Raw genomic sequence first — 12987 nt, 5'->3', positions numbered from 1 at the left:
GTTGCTGATCTTGATTCTGAAGAGAAGACAGAATTGAAAATAACAACAAAAACTTCTCCGTATTTGTCAACTGCTTGTAACTCTCTTAGTTATTTAGTTCTGCGGTTACAGAGATACCACAAGTGGATGGCTTTAACAAACAAAAATGTATTCTCTTACAGTTTAGGAGGTGTGAATACCAAATACAGGGACTCAGGTCTAGGGGAAGGCTGCTCACTGGCTCTTTCTCTGTCAGTTGTAGAGGAAAGTCCTTGTTTTCTTCAGCCTTAGTAGGCTCAGTATTCCTTGGAGACCAAATGTGTCCTGGTCTTTCCCAGTGTCAAGGATCTTCGTTGAGCATGAACTTAAGTCCACAAGAAAGTACTGCACTCCTAAAATTTTTTCTGGTTGGTATTGAGAGTCCCTCCACAATCAACACAAAGTGTAACAGCAGTCAAGATACCAAAATGGAAAAATCTGCTGTCAAAGACAGTGCCAAAGTGCTAAAGAGCAATGACATCAACTTAAAGACTAAGGTATGCATGATCCAGGTCATGGTCTTTCTCAGTTGCTTCCTATGAATCTGTTAGTTGCACAATGAATAAGGATGACAAAAGAAGAATCAATGGTTTTGAGTAGTTGTATTGAAGAAGAATACTGAATATCCCATGGAGTGCCAAAAGAACAAACAAGTCTATCTTGGAGGAAGTGAAAGCAGGATGCTTCTTGGGGGCAAGCATGGTGAAGCTTCATCTAATATACTCTGGACATGTTGTCAGAATTCCTTAGAAAAATACAGCATGCTGGGAAAGGTGGAGGGTCAAAGAAAGAGAAAAAGATCCTCAAGGAGATAGATTGATTCAGTGACTGTAACAGTGGGCTTGAGCATATAAGATGTGATAGTAGCCCAGGATAGAGCAAGGTTCTGATCTGTTGTTCATAGGATCACTAGGCTACTTGATGGCACCTAATGACAATAGCAGCAGTCAACTCTGCTAGCTTTTACAGCCTAGGGAAACTCCCTTTAAGTAGGATTTGAGTTGTGATATAATTAAAGGGTATTGGATTCATTCCACCTTTAATCCTTTTGCAACTGTTTGGTTTATCAGATCTTGAGAGATAACTAGAAAGCTCTGACGGGGTCCATGGGCTGCTAAGAAAACAAAACAGATTCTTCCTGGAGAGGGTTAAATCAGGCTGCTCCTTGGAGGCAAGGATTCTGAGACTTCATTTAACATACTTTGGTCATGTTGTAAGGAGATGTAAGGTCATGTCCTTGGAGAGGGACATCATGCTTGGTAGGGTGGAGGGACAGCACAGGGGGGGAAGGCCCTCTAGGAGGTGGACTGATTCAGTGACTGGGGTAATCAGAATGGGTGTGTCAGAGACAGTGCGATTGGCACAGGACACAGCAGAGTTTAGGGCTGTGGTACATAGATAGGGTTGCTATATCGCAAACGATTCAATGGGACATAACAACAACAACAACAACTAATGGGGTAGTATGTAGTGAGTTGTGCAGCTAACACAAAACCCATGAGTTTCCTGCACTTCAAATCTACCAGTAACTCTGTAGAAAAAAAGAGTGTTTTCTTGTTGTGATTTATAGCCTTGTGAAGCCAAAGGAGGGTTTTTGTCATTGGTGGGTTTTTTTTGTTTTTTGGGGTTTTTTTTTTTAGATCATTAGATAGCGACATTGTTACATGCATGTACTTTGGGGGAACTCAGTTCAATCCATGACAATAACTCATAATGACCTCATGTACATTGTAGTAAAACTGTGCTCCGTAGTATTTTCAATGGTTGATTTATTATTATTATTATTATTTTTTTAGTTGATCGCCAGGATTTTCTCACCTCATGCCTCTGGCTGGACTTAAACTTGTAGAATTTCAATTAGCAGTCATTAGGCATCACCTCAAAACCAATCAACAGCTATCAAGTCGGTCCTGACTGTGTGACCCTCCATGAGACTGTGCATCTTCATGAGAAAACACTACTCATCTTTGTCTATGGAGAGCTCCTTTTCTTCTGTTTGCATCACCTTATTGTTGCTGTTGGGTGCCATTGAGTTGACGGGGACTCATTGTGATTCTATGAACAACAACAGATTGGAAGCTAGCCCTATCTGCATCATCCTCATGACCTCACACTAACTCACACCCATTGTTGTGGTCACTGTGTCAGTACCCTCCTGGAGGGTCTCTTTCTCTGGTCCTCCATCCTTCCCAGCATGATGTCTTTTACCAAGGACTGGCCCTTCCTGACAGCATGCCCTAAGTATGTGAGATGAAGTTTCACCATCTTTGCCTTTAAGGAGCACCCTGGTTGCACTTCATCCAAGATTATCAAGATTATTTGTTCTTGTTTGTCCATGGCATATTCAATACTTTTTTAAAAAAAACAAACCTTTTATATTGATTTGCCAGGTTCATAGACATTGTGTTTAACACTATTCTTCATTCTACATTGTGTTTCATACAACCATTCCCATTTATTATGTTTTATAAAATTCATCCACCATTATCCTCTTTTCAGGTCCCTCCCTGCTGGATCTTTCTCATTTCCTTTACTTTGGTGGGTCCTTGCACCCACCAAACTGGGTAATCTTATTATTTCCTCCCTGCCCTTCCTCACCCCTCTACCCTCAGTAGATCCTCATACACATTTTAATAGTTCTATTTCTATTTCTACAATAATGGTCTTATGCAGTATTTACCTTTATGAGAATGAGTTCACTCAGCATAATGCTCTCCAGTATCATTCAAGTTATGTAGTAATTTTTGCAATCACTGCTCCTGAGTACTGCTTAGTATTCCATTATGTGAGTGTACCACAATTTCTCAATCTACTCAGCTGTGGTTAGATATCTGGGCTGTTTCTATGTTCTTGTAATCGTGAATAATGCTGCTATGAAAATTGGTGTACAAGTCTCTGTTCTTCAGTTCTAATTTCTCAGAGTATATTCCTAGCAGTGGAATAGCTGGAAAACCTACTGACTGGGATAAAATATTTTACTGGGGAAAAAAACCCCAAAAACCTCTCAGATAAGCATCTCATAACAAGAGTTTACAGAATAATATAGGGCCCTCCAGAAGAAAAAGACTGATAGCGCAATTAGAAAATGGGCAAAATACATGGACAGACTTTTCACAGAGGAAGACATTCACATGACAAACTGACACATGAAGAAATGCTCAAAATCACTGACAATATGAGAGATGCAAATCAAAACCACAATGAGATATCATCTCACTCCAGTAACAGTGGCCAAGTTTAACAGGACAGCAAGCATTAAATGTTGGAGAGGATGTGGGAAGATAGGAACTCCCATAGACTGTTCATGGATTGTAAAATGGTACAACCACTCTGGAAGGGAGTTTGACATTTCCTCAAAAAGCTGAACATAGACATTCCATATGACCCGCTATTAAAAGCATTGTAGTAAAACTGTGCTCCATAGTATTTTCAATGGCTATTTTTTAAAAAAAAATATTGATTGCCAGGATTTTCTTGCCTCATGCCTCTGGCTGGTCTTAAACTTCTAAAATTTCAATTAGCAGTCATTATGCATCACCTCAAAACTAACTCAACAGCTATCAAATGAGTTCTGTCTGGGTGACCTTTCATCAGGTTTCTGAGGTTGTATGTTTTTACAGGAAAACACTAAAAATACCCTCTCAGACAAGGGTTGCATAACAAAAGTTTACAGAATACTGCGGGCCTCCACAAGAAAAAGACTGATAACCCAATTACAAAATGGGCAAAAGACATGGAAAGATGCTATTACACTGCTAGGAATATCCAATAATTTTCATTAACAGCACAATTCAAAGGCAATTGAATTCAATTCTCAGTCCTCTTTATGGATTGACCAACTTTCAGATGCATAGGAAGTAACTGAAAATCCCGTGACTTGAATAAAGCACACCTTAGGCTTAAACTGACATCCTTGCTCATTAGCACTTTGGAGAAATGCTTCTGATAGCAGATTTTTTTTTCAATGCAACGTTCTTGATTTCTTGACTGCTGCTACCATGGATGTTGATTATGAATCCAGGTAAAATGAAAACATTGACCACTTTATTCTCTTCTCTATCTATAATGCTTCCTATTAGCCCAGTGATGAGGATTTTTGTTTTCTTGATATTGAGATGTAACCCATATCGAGGGCAATAATCTCTGACCTTCGTCACTAAGTACTTCAAGTCTTCTTTTCTTTCTACAAGTGAAGTTGTGTTATCTGCATAAAGTGGGTTGTTGATGAATCTTCTTCCAATCCTAATGCCACTTTCTTCTTTATGTAACCCAGCTTCTCAAATTATTTGCTCAGCATTAAGTTTGAATTGGAGAGCTCTAGTGGTTGACTGACAAGAAATTATGCTGCAAACCTAAAGACTGATAGGTTGAATCCACCAGCTGCTCTGTAAGATCAAGATGAGCACTCTCCTTCCATGTAATTTACAGCATCTGAAAATCCACTGGAGAGTCAGTTCAAACTCGATGGTACCTAACAGCAACAACAATGAATTGAGTTGTTGTTGTTGTTATGTGCTGTCTAGTCGTTTGCAACTCATAGTGACCCTATGCACAACAGCCCTAAACCCTGCTCTATCCTGCACCAACCGCACTGTCTCTGACACACCCATCCCGATTACCCCAGTCACCGAATCAATCCATCTCGTAAGAATATAACAATTACACATACCTTTCCTGATTTTAAGCCATGCAGTGTTCCTCTGTTCTGTTCAGACGATAGCCTCTTAGTCTATGTATAGGTTTCATATGAGTACAAGTCATTGTTCTAGGATTCCTGTTGTTCTTGATGTTAGCTGTAATTTATGATGATCCGGTGAAAAGTCATTGAATAATCAAGAAAATGCTAGTAAATATTAAATATCTTTCTGGTAGTCTCTGCTTTCATCCAACATACATCTGACATCAACTCATACCACTGTTAAGATATCCCTAAGACCATGGTCTAATCTGACTAATCATCTCATAGCTGGTCCTCCAGTGGGTTTTCAAAGGCAGTAATTTGCACAGGAGGAGATTGCCTATCCCTCTCCTGTGGAGCAGCTGGTGGATTTTAACTCCAGATCTTTGAGATTGCAGGATAACTTCTTAACCCTAGGCCACCACAGCTCGCCCATACTATTGTTGTTAAGTTCTATTGAGTTGATCACAACTCATGGCAACCCTATGAACAAAAGACCTTAACCCTGTTTTTATAGCTATTGTCATTTCTTGAAGTTCATAGAGTTTTCAGAGGCATGTTGTTTGGAAGTGAATGCTGCCACTTCTGCTTCCAAGACCATCTTAATCTGGGAGCTTCACCAAACACTGTTAACATGTGTAACCATTATGGCATTTGAGACACCAGTGGCACAACTTTAAGAATCATAGCAATCCCAAATTTCCCCAGTACAGCAAATAAACGGAACAGTGCTGTACTGCCTAGGAGAAAGTTCATTATAAAAACAAATTAATGCCTGTGGCCCTTGTGCCCAGATGGATTTGAAAAACTCAGGCCAGCATACCAGGCATTGATTTGCTCCAACAAGAGGTTCCTGGCCCATAGCTCAGAACCAACCAATCCAAGCAGCTCACACATGGTTGTAAGCAAAATAAAACCAACCAGACTGACCACAGCCGACCTTCAGCTAAATCTAGAACTCACCTTTTCAAATCCAACAGCTAAACATATGGGCCTTCAACTGAAGACATGCCTTTGACCAAATATTCTTTTTTTCAATTCAAAGAAAGACCCTGCTACAAAAGTCCTTAAGTCTCCAGAAGTTATCACTGCAACATTTTCCATGCTAATAACTTTATTCTAGCTCAGGAGAAGAACATCATATTCAGAAAGGTGGTGGGACACTGCAGGAGAGGAAGACCCTGAATGAGATGGATTGATACAGTAACTGGGGCAATAGGGGTTGGTGTGTCAGAATTAGTGAGACTGGCTCAGGATAGGGCAGTATTCAGAGTTGCTGTACATAGGATCGCTATGAGTCTCAGGCAACTTGATGGCACATAACAACAACAGGATAAAAAAATCGGAATAAAGCAAGGTCTCAATCTATTGTCCATAGACTTGCTATAAGTTGAAGCTGATCCTATGACACCTAACAATAACAACAACAACAACAACAACAACAACAACAACAACAACTAGCTTTATGTTTGCTGGCATTATTTCTAATAGTCAAACCAAAATAACTTGAACATTTTATTATGAATCTGACTCTAATTATACTTCAAATTCCAAAACCTCAAGTATTTCCCAAAAGATTTCAAACTATATAACCTTAGACTTTAAACTTTGTGAGTATGTTCTCAAATAATGACGGGGTATTTAGCTCACGGCTGATTGATGTTGGTGTTAGTTTAGCTTGTCAGTCTTTTTTCTTAGATTTCCCCTTGAGACTTTACAGTTTTCTGATTTATTGATTCAGTAAACAAATTTTTTAAGTGGCAATCTCCAATAAAGGCTTACAGCTTCAGAAACCTGTTGGAGGGTCATCACAGAATCAGCTTGGCTGTAGTGGGTCTGGATTTGGTTTTTACAGGTGAAGCGAGGGGACTGAGGGGACCGGGTGGCACGGTAGTTAATGTGGTTGACTATTAACCAAAAGATTGGCAGTTTAACCCTCCAACCGCCCTGCTGGAGCAAGCTGTGGCAGCCAGCTTTAAAACCCCTCGGGGCCACTCTGTTCTGTCCTTCAGCGTTGCTACCAATCAAAACTGACTCATTGGCAGTTTTGGGTTTTTTTTTTTGTTCCAGGAACTAAAAATGTATTAGCTATAATGCATTAAAATCTATAATACAGAGAAGAGGGAATAGAGAAATAAAAATAAGGACAAGATAAAATTAAAGGTAAAAAATTTCAGAGAAATGGAAGAGTCATTCCTGATTTCAGAGAGGGGAAGGATATACCAAATGTGCAATAATGAATGGCTCAAAATCCAACTTTCTGTAAAAAAAAAAAATTAAAAATCCTCAAAAAAATTAGTAAAAAATTTTATAGAAAATGTTCAGTTAAAAAAAAAAAGGGATGCTTTTCTCGAGGCTTTGAAGAAAGAGTAACACCCCACCCCACCCCACCCCTATGAAAAGAACCAGTCCTTCTAAGTTAATTTAACTCACAGAGACACTGTAGGACACTGTTGGTAGCAGGTGCAAATCTTTACAGAAGTGGACTGACTCTATCCTCCTTGAATCACTAAATTTTCTGGTTGCACTATACAGTCCTACTAGAACTCCCACTAGAAAGAGTAGGTTTTGGAGGTGGGGGCCACCACTGTGGTGGGTTTGCGTTCTGACTGCAGGGCTCAGGATGGCTCTCATTTCATTTCAGGCCCGCGTTGGGTGCTCTAGGAGCCAGAAACATGGTTGGAGAAGTGTCCCTGGCCACCATGTGGAATAGTGGTATTCAGCGAGCTGTGATCTCACTTCAGGTAAAGAAAATGTTAACAGTGTCTGCAGAGTTCTCCAGGCACCGTGAGTAGGTACTAGATGTAGGTGAACTGCATATCCTTGGTGAAATAACTTTTGATGTGGACTAAATGCAGAGAACCACAAAACCAAGACCACTGTCGTCTTTCTGAGTGATCAGGCATTCCTGTCTTTGTCTTCTACTGTTGTTGTTGGTGGCCTTCAGGTTCTGATAATGATTATAATATAATTATAATATATAATGATTATAGTCATCCTAGTAAAGTGTGGCTTTTTAAAAGGAAAGTACAAAAAGCTGAACTTAGAAAGCATGAGTAGAGCCTAGCAGTCTTCCAGCTATCAGTTCACAGGAGAAAATTAGTATTAACTTCCTCAGACTGTCCTGTGCCAGGCTGGGTGCTTTTTCCATCAAGTTGATCTAGCACAGCCTCTAACCAGCTGTATGTAGAATATTGTTTTCAGCCTGGATTGACAAACCAATGACTGTGCTTCAATAAACTTGAGAAACTTTAGTTCTAAAAAAAAAAAAGAATAGGTTTTGGAAAACATAGAGACAAAGAACATTCTAGATGGAAACAAGTGTGAGCAAAGGCACCCAGGTGTGAAATCGTAGGGCAATTCAGTTTAAATAGCCATAGGGAATTTTTTTTTCTTACGCAATTGTTTAATTGAGAAACCATTTACACATTATACAATTCACTTTTAAATGTGTGCAATTTAGTGATTTTTAGCACCTTCCCAAAGTTGTACAACTTCACTATCTAATTTCAGAATGTTTTCTTCACCTCCGAAGTGATCCTGTAGCCATTAGCAATCCCCATTCTTCTACCCCCAACCTTTGGCAGCCACTCACCTCTTCTTGTCTCTATGGATTTACCTAGTCTTAATATTCGATATAAGTGCAATCATATGTGTCCTTATCTTTCAGCCTTCTTTCACTTAAGGTATCTTCAAAATTATCCATATTGTAGCATGTTTTAAGTGTTTTGTTCATTTTTATGATTAAATGTTGTTCCACTGTATAGGTACACTATATTTTGTTTATCCATTCCCTATTTGATCAGTTGATGAATATTTGAGTTGATTCCAATATTTGACTATTATGAATAATGACCGTAAGATATATGGAGCACAGTAATCCATTTTGGTACATGTGCTATTTTCAAATTTATCCTTGGGAGAATGCTTACTTATCATGAAATGATTTTTACAACTTCTTCTTAATTCTTAGAAGAGTTCCCCACCCCCCCACACCCCATTCACAAATACCGGCATGTCACTATATTCTCCTTATGCTGCATTTATATATCACCTATTTACTGTAAACATACGGTGAATCAAGTTTGTGTCTATTTGCTGCTCTTACACTTTTGGTATTAATCTTCATCCGCTGTGTGCAACATGAAATCACTTTCTGCCTCTTATAACTTCTTCCTTTCTGGGAAAATCTGCTGTCAGGGACCTTTCCAGAGTATTGAAGAGCAACAACGTCAGTCTAGAGAGTAAGGCGCACTTAATCCATGCCATGGTATTCACAATTATTTGCCATGCATCAGAGAGCTGGACAATAATGAAGGTTGATAAAAGAATTTTTGCTTTTGAGTTGTGCTGGAGAAGAGTATTGGATATACCATGGACTGCTAGGAGAACCAACAGGTTTGTCCCAGAGAGGGTGAACCCAGACTGCTCTTTGGAAGCAAGGGAGGGACCACTCCTTGGAGAGGGATATCAGGGTGGAAGGGCAGCACAGGAGAGGAAGATCCTGGATGAGATGAATTAACTCAGTGACTGGAGTAATGAGGGTAGATGTGTAGACAATAAGGTTGACTCAGGAAAGAGTAAGGTTCAAAGCTGTTGTACTCAACAGCAAGTGATTCAATAACACATAACAACACAATAATGAGAGAAGTCCTTGGAAAAAGGATTCATGCTGGGAAAGACAGGGGAAGAGAAAGACAGGAAGACCCTCAACTAGATGTATTGATACAGTGACTGTAACAATGGCCTCAAGTATATTAGAGCTGAATGAGGATGACACAGGATAGAACAAAGGTTCAGATCAGTTGTTCATAAGGTTGATATGAGTTGTAGTTGCCTGGATGGCACCCAACAACAACGACAATAACTGGTTGAAAAGACATGGAGAAAGAATACAACTCTGATGCAGACCTTTCCCGATTCTGGTTCTGTTGGGACAGCTGCTTCTTAGTCTATGTATAGATTTCATCTGAACACAGTGAAACATTACACAATTCCTACTCTTCTTGATATGACCCCTAATTTGTTACAATCCACATGGACAAATTCCTTTGAATAAAGAAAATAAAAACATAAAAAATCAAAACAAAACTTCTTCCTTTCCTGCTCCCTCATGCTACCTTTTTCACAGTTTATGAGATTATTTTGTTACCTACTCCTTATAAATTTGATTAATTGTGTGGTTTCTTGGGCACTATGACAAGAACACCCACCAAAAGGTAAGGCTATAAATGCAAGTAGCTTATTTGAAATGTCACTACAGAAGGTACCAGCCCAGTGGTGAGGATTTTTATTTTCTTAATGTTGAGATGTAATTTATACAGAAATTATGTCTACAGTCTTCAGTCTTCAGTCTTCTGTAGCAAGCATTTTAGGTCTTCCTCAGTTTCAGCATACAAGGTTGTGCCATCTGCATAATACAGACTGTTGATGAGTCTTCCTCCAATCCTGATTCAATACCCTTCTTCATAAAGTCTGGCTTCTTGAGTTATTAGCTCAGCATACAGACTGAATTGGTATAGAGAAAGGCTACAGCCCTGATTTTAGACCATGCAGTGTTCCCTCGCTCTACTGGGACATCAACCTCTAGGTGTAGTTATAGGTTTCATATGAGCACAATTAAGTGTTCTGGGATTCCCATTCTGTTTAGACAACTGCTGCTTGGTCTATGTGTAGGTTTTGCATGAGGAAAAGAAAGTGCACCATTCTCTTTCTTCTTAATGATTTCCATAGCATATCATGATTCACAGATATACTTTTCATAGTGAGTAAGATAGGAGTAAGTATTTTTCTGATAGTCTCTACTTTCATAAGGATACCTAAGGACAGTGAATACTATAAGCAGATACTGACCTCTATGGTCTGTGCTGCCTGTAAGTCCTATATAATTTCACAAATATTTATCTGATCTCTTTCTGTAACCACTGGAATATCTTACAGAATGATCATGTATTTCAAGGGTCATTAAGTTAATGTTTTCCTTGAAATCACCTTATATTTTCACATATTGTGTTGTTGTCATTGGGTGCTGTAGAGTCAATTCAAATGCACAATGGTTCCATAAGACAAAGTAGGATGGCCCCATAGGGTTTCCAAGGTTTCTTATTGAAAGCAGATAGCCTCATCTTTTTCCTGTGGATCATCTGGTAAGTTCAAATTGCAGACCTTTTGGTTAATAATTGAGTATTTAATCACCAGAGCTCCTTTTACTGCACTGAAGGAGAAGTTGAATAATATAATATTCTGAGGGAGAAAGGTGGGTAATCTTTTCTGTGCTTTATAGCCTTTAAAGCCCATTAGAAGGTCAACTATGAATCAGTTCCAACTCTATGGCAAAGAAAACATACTGAATAGATTTTAGTGGCGTTTTCGGAGTGAGGTAATCATATCCTGGAGAACAGCAAATGAAAATCCTATGGATCACTATAATCTGAAACATACTGATCTTGAGAATAGTCCAGGGTTCACTCTAACATTGAATCTCCTCTATAGTGCATCTCACTCTTTTGAGATTGGTTATTGTAATTCAGGGGCAATGCCAATGGCAGCTAAGAACAATAAAAATGATGGAAGAACATGGAAAACAAATGCCAGACTTTCTATTAATGAGACTTTTTATGAATGAGAATATTTTTGCACAGTGATTTATTCATTAAGAATATCTTTCCCTCCCAAATTTGTATACGTTATGTTTCACACTTTCCTTCATTGATTATGTTTCATACTATCATTCCCATACATTTTGTTTTATGAAATCAATCACCGTTGAACTATGCCCACCATTACCCCATCTTTTCATGTCCCTGTCAGATCTTTTCAATTCCCTTTACCCTCTCCCTCCACTCACCAAATTGTGCAACTCTGTGATTTGTCCCCTGTCCACCTTCGCCTCTCTGTTTCCACCTCTTTTACCCTTGGACCTTCATACGTGTTTTACTAATTATCCCTCTATTTCTATAATAATGTTCTTATTAAACTGATAAGAACAGATACTGCACTTAATCTAAGTCAAAAGGCTGAGGAACAATATAATAATGGTCTTATGCAGTATTTGTCTTTATGAGACTGAGGTAATTCACTCAGGTTAATGATCTCCAGTTTCTCTCAAGTTATGTAGTAATTTTCAAAATTATTGCTCCACTGTGCTGCATAGTATTCTATTGTGTGAATGTACCACAATTTCTCAATCCATTCAGTTGTGGTTGGACATTTGGGCTGTTTCCATGTTCTTGCAATGCTGAATAACCCTGCTATGAAAATCTCTGTTTGTGTCTCAGTTCTCATTTTCTCGGGGTATATTACAAGCAGTGGAATAACTGGGTTATATATACTTTCTATGTTCAGCTTTTTGAGGAAATACCAAACTGCCTTCCTGAGTGGTTAAACCATTTTACAATCCCACCAACAGTATATGAGAGTTCCTATCTCTCCCATCTTCTTCAACATTTATTGCTTGCTGTCCTGTTAAACTTTACAACCGCTACTGGGGTGAGATGGTATCTCATTATGGTTTTGATCTGTATCTCTCATTATCAGTGGTTTCCATGTGTCTGTCGCCCATTCAAATATCTTCCTCTATGAAACTTCTTTCTATGTCTTTTGCCCATTGTGTAATTGTCTTTTTATTCTGCCGGACCTGTAGCACTTTGTAAACTTTTGTTATGAGACCCTTCTCTGAGATAGGATTGACAAATGTTTTTTCCCAGTCAGTAGGTTTTGTTTTCACCCTATCAGAAAAAGGTTGGGTTTTTTGTTTGTTTGTTTTCTTGAAAAAGTGTTTTATGCACACGGGGATTTAATCTTTAGAAGGACTCATTCATCAATTTTATCCTCTACTGGTTGTGCATTTCTGGCTGTATTGTCAGCTTCTTTATACCTTAGGCTAGGCCTTGTAAGCTTGGTCTCATTTTGTCTCCTATGATCTTTATGGTTTGGGGCTTTACCTCCAGGTCTCTGACCCATTTTGAGTTGATTTTTTTATATGATGTGAGATGTGGATCCTGTTTCACTTTTCTGCAGGTAGCAGTCCAGTTTTGCCACCATTGTTGTTGAAGAGGATGTTGTTTCCCCATTTGAAAGGTTTTGTTTCTTGGTCAAATATCAGTTGACCATAGATGTTTTGATTTATGTGCCATCGATGGGTTAGTTTCTGGGCTCTTGATTCAGTTCCATTGGTCCACGTGACTGTTGTTGTACCAGTACCAAGCTGTTTTGGTTACTACTACTGTGTAGTACCTTTGAGATGCCTCTTCGTTATTGTCTGAGGTGACTTACCCCGGTGCGCAGCTTCC

Source organism: Elephantulus edwardii, unplaced genomic scaffold, assembly GCF_000299155.1.
Source record: "Elephantulus edwardii isolate Elephantulus edwardi_28Jun2011 unplaced genomic scaffold, EleEdw1.0 scaffold00019, whole genome shotgun sequence".
Taxonomy (NCBI): domain Eukaryota; kingdom Metazoa; phylum Chordata; class Mammalia; order Macroscelidea; family Macroscelididae; genus Elephantulus; species Elephantulus edwardii.
Note: the sequence above shows the minus strand (reverse complement) of the source record.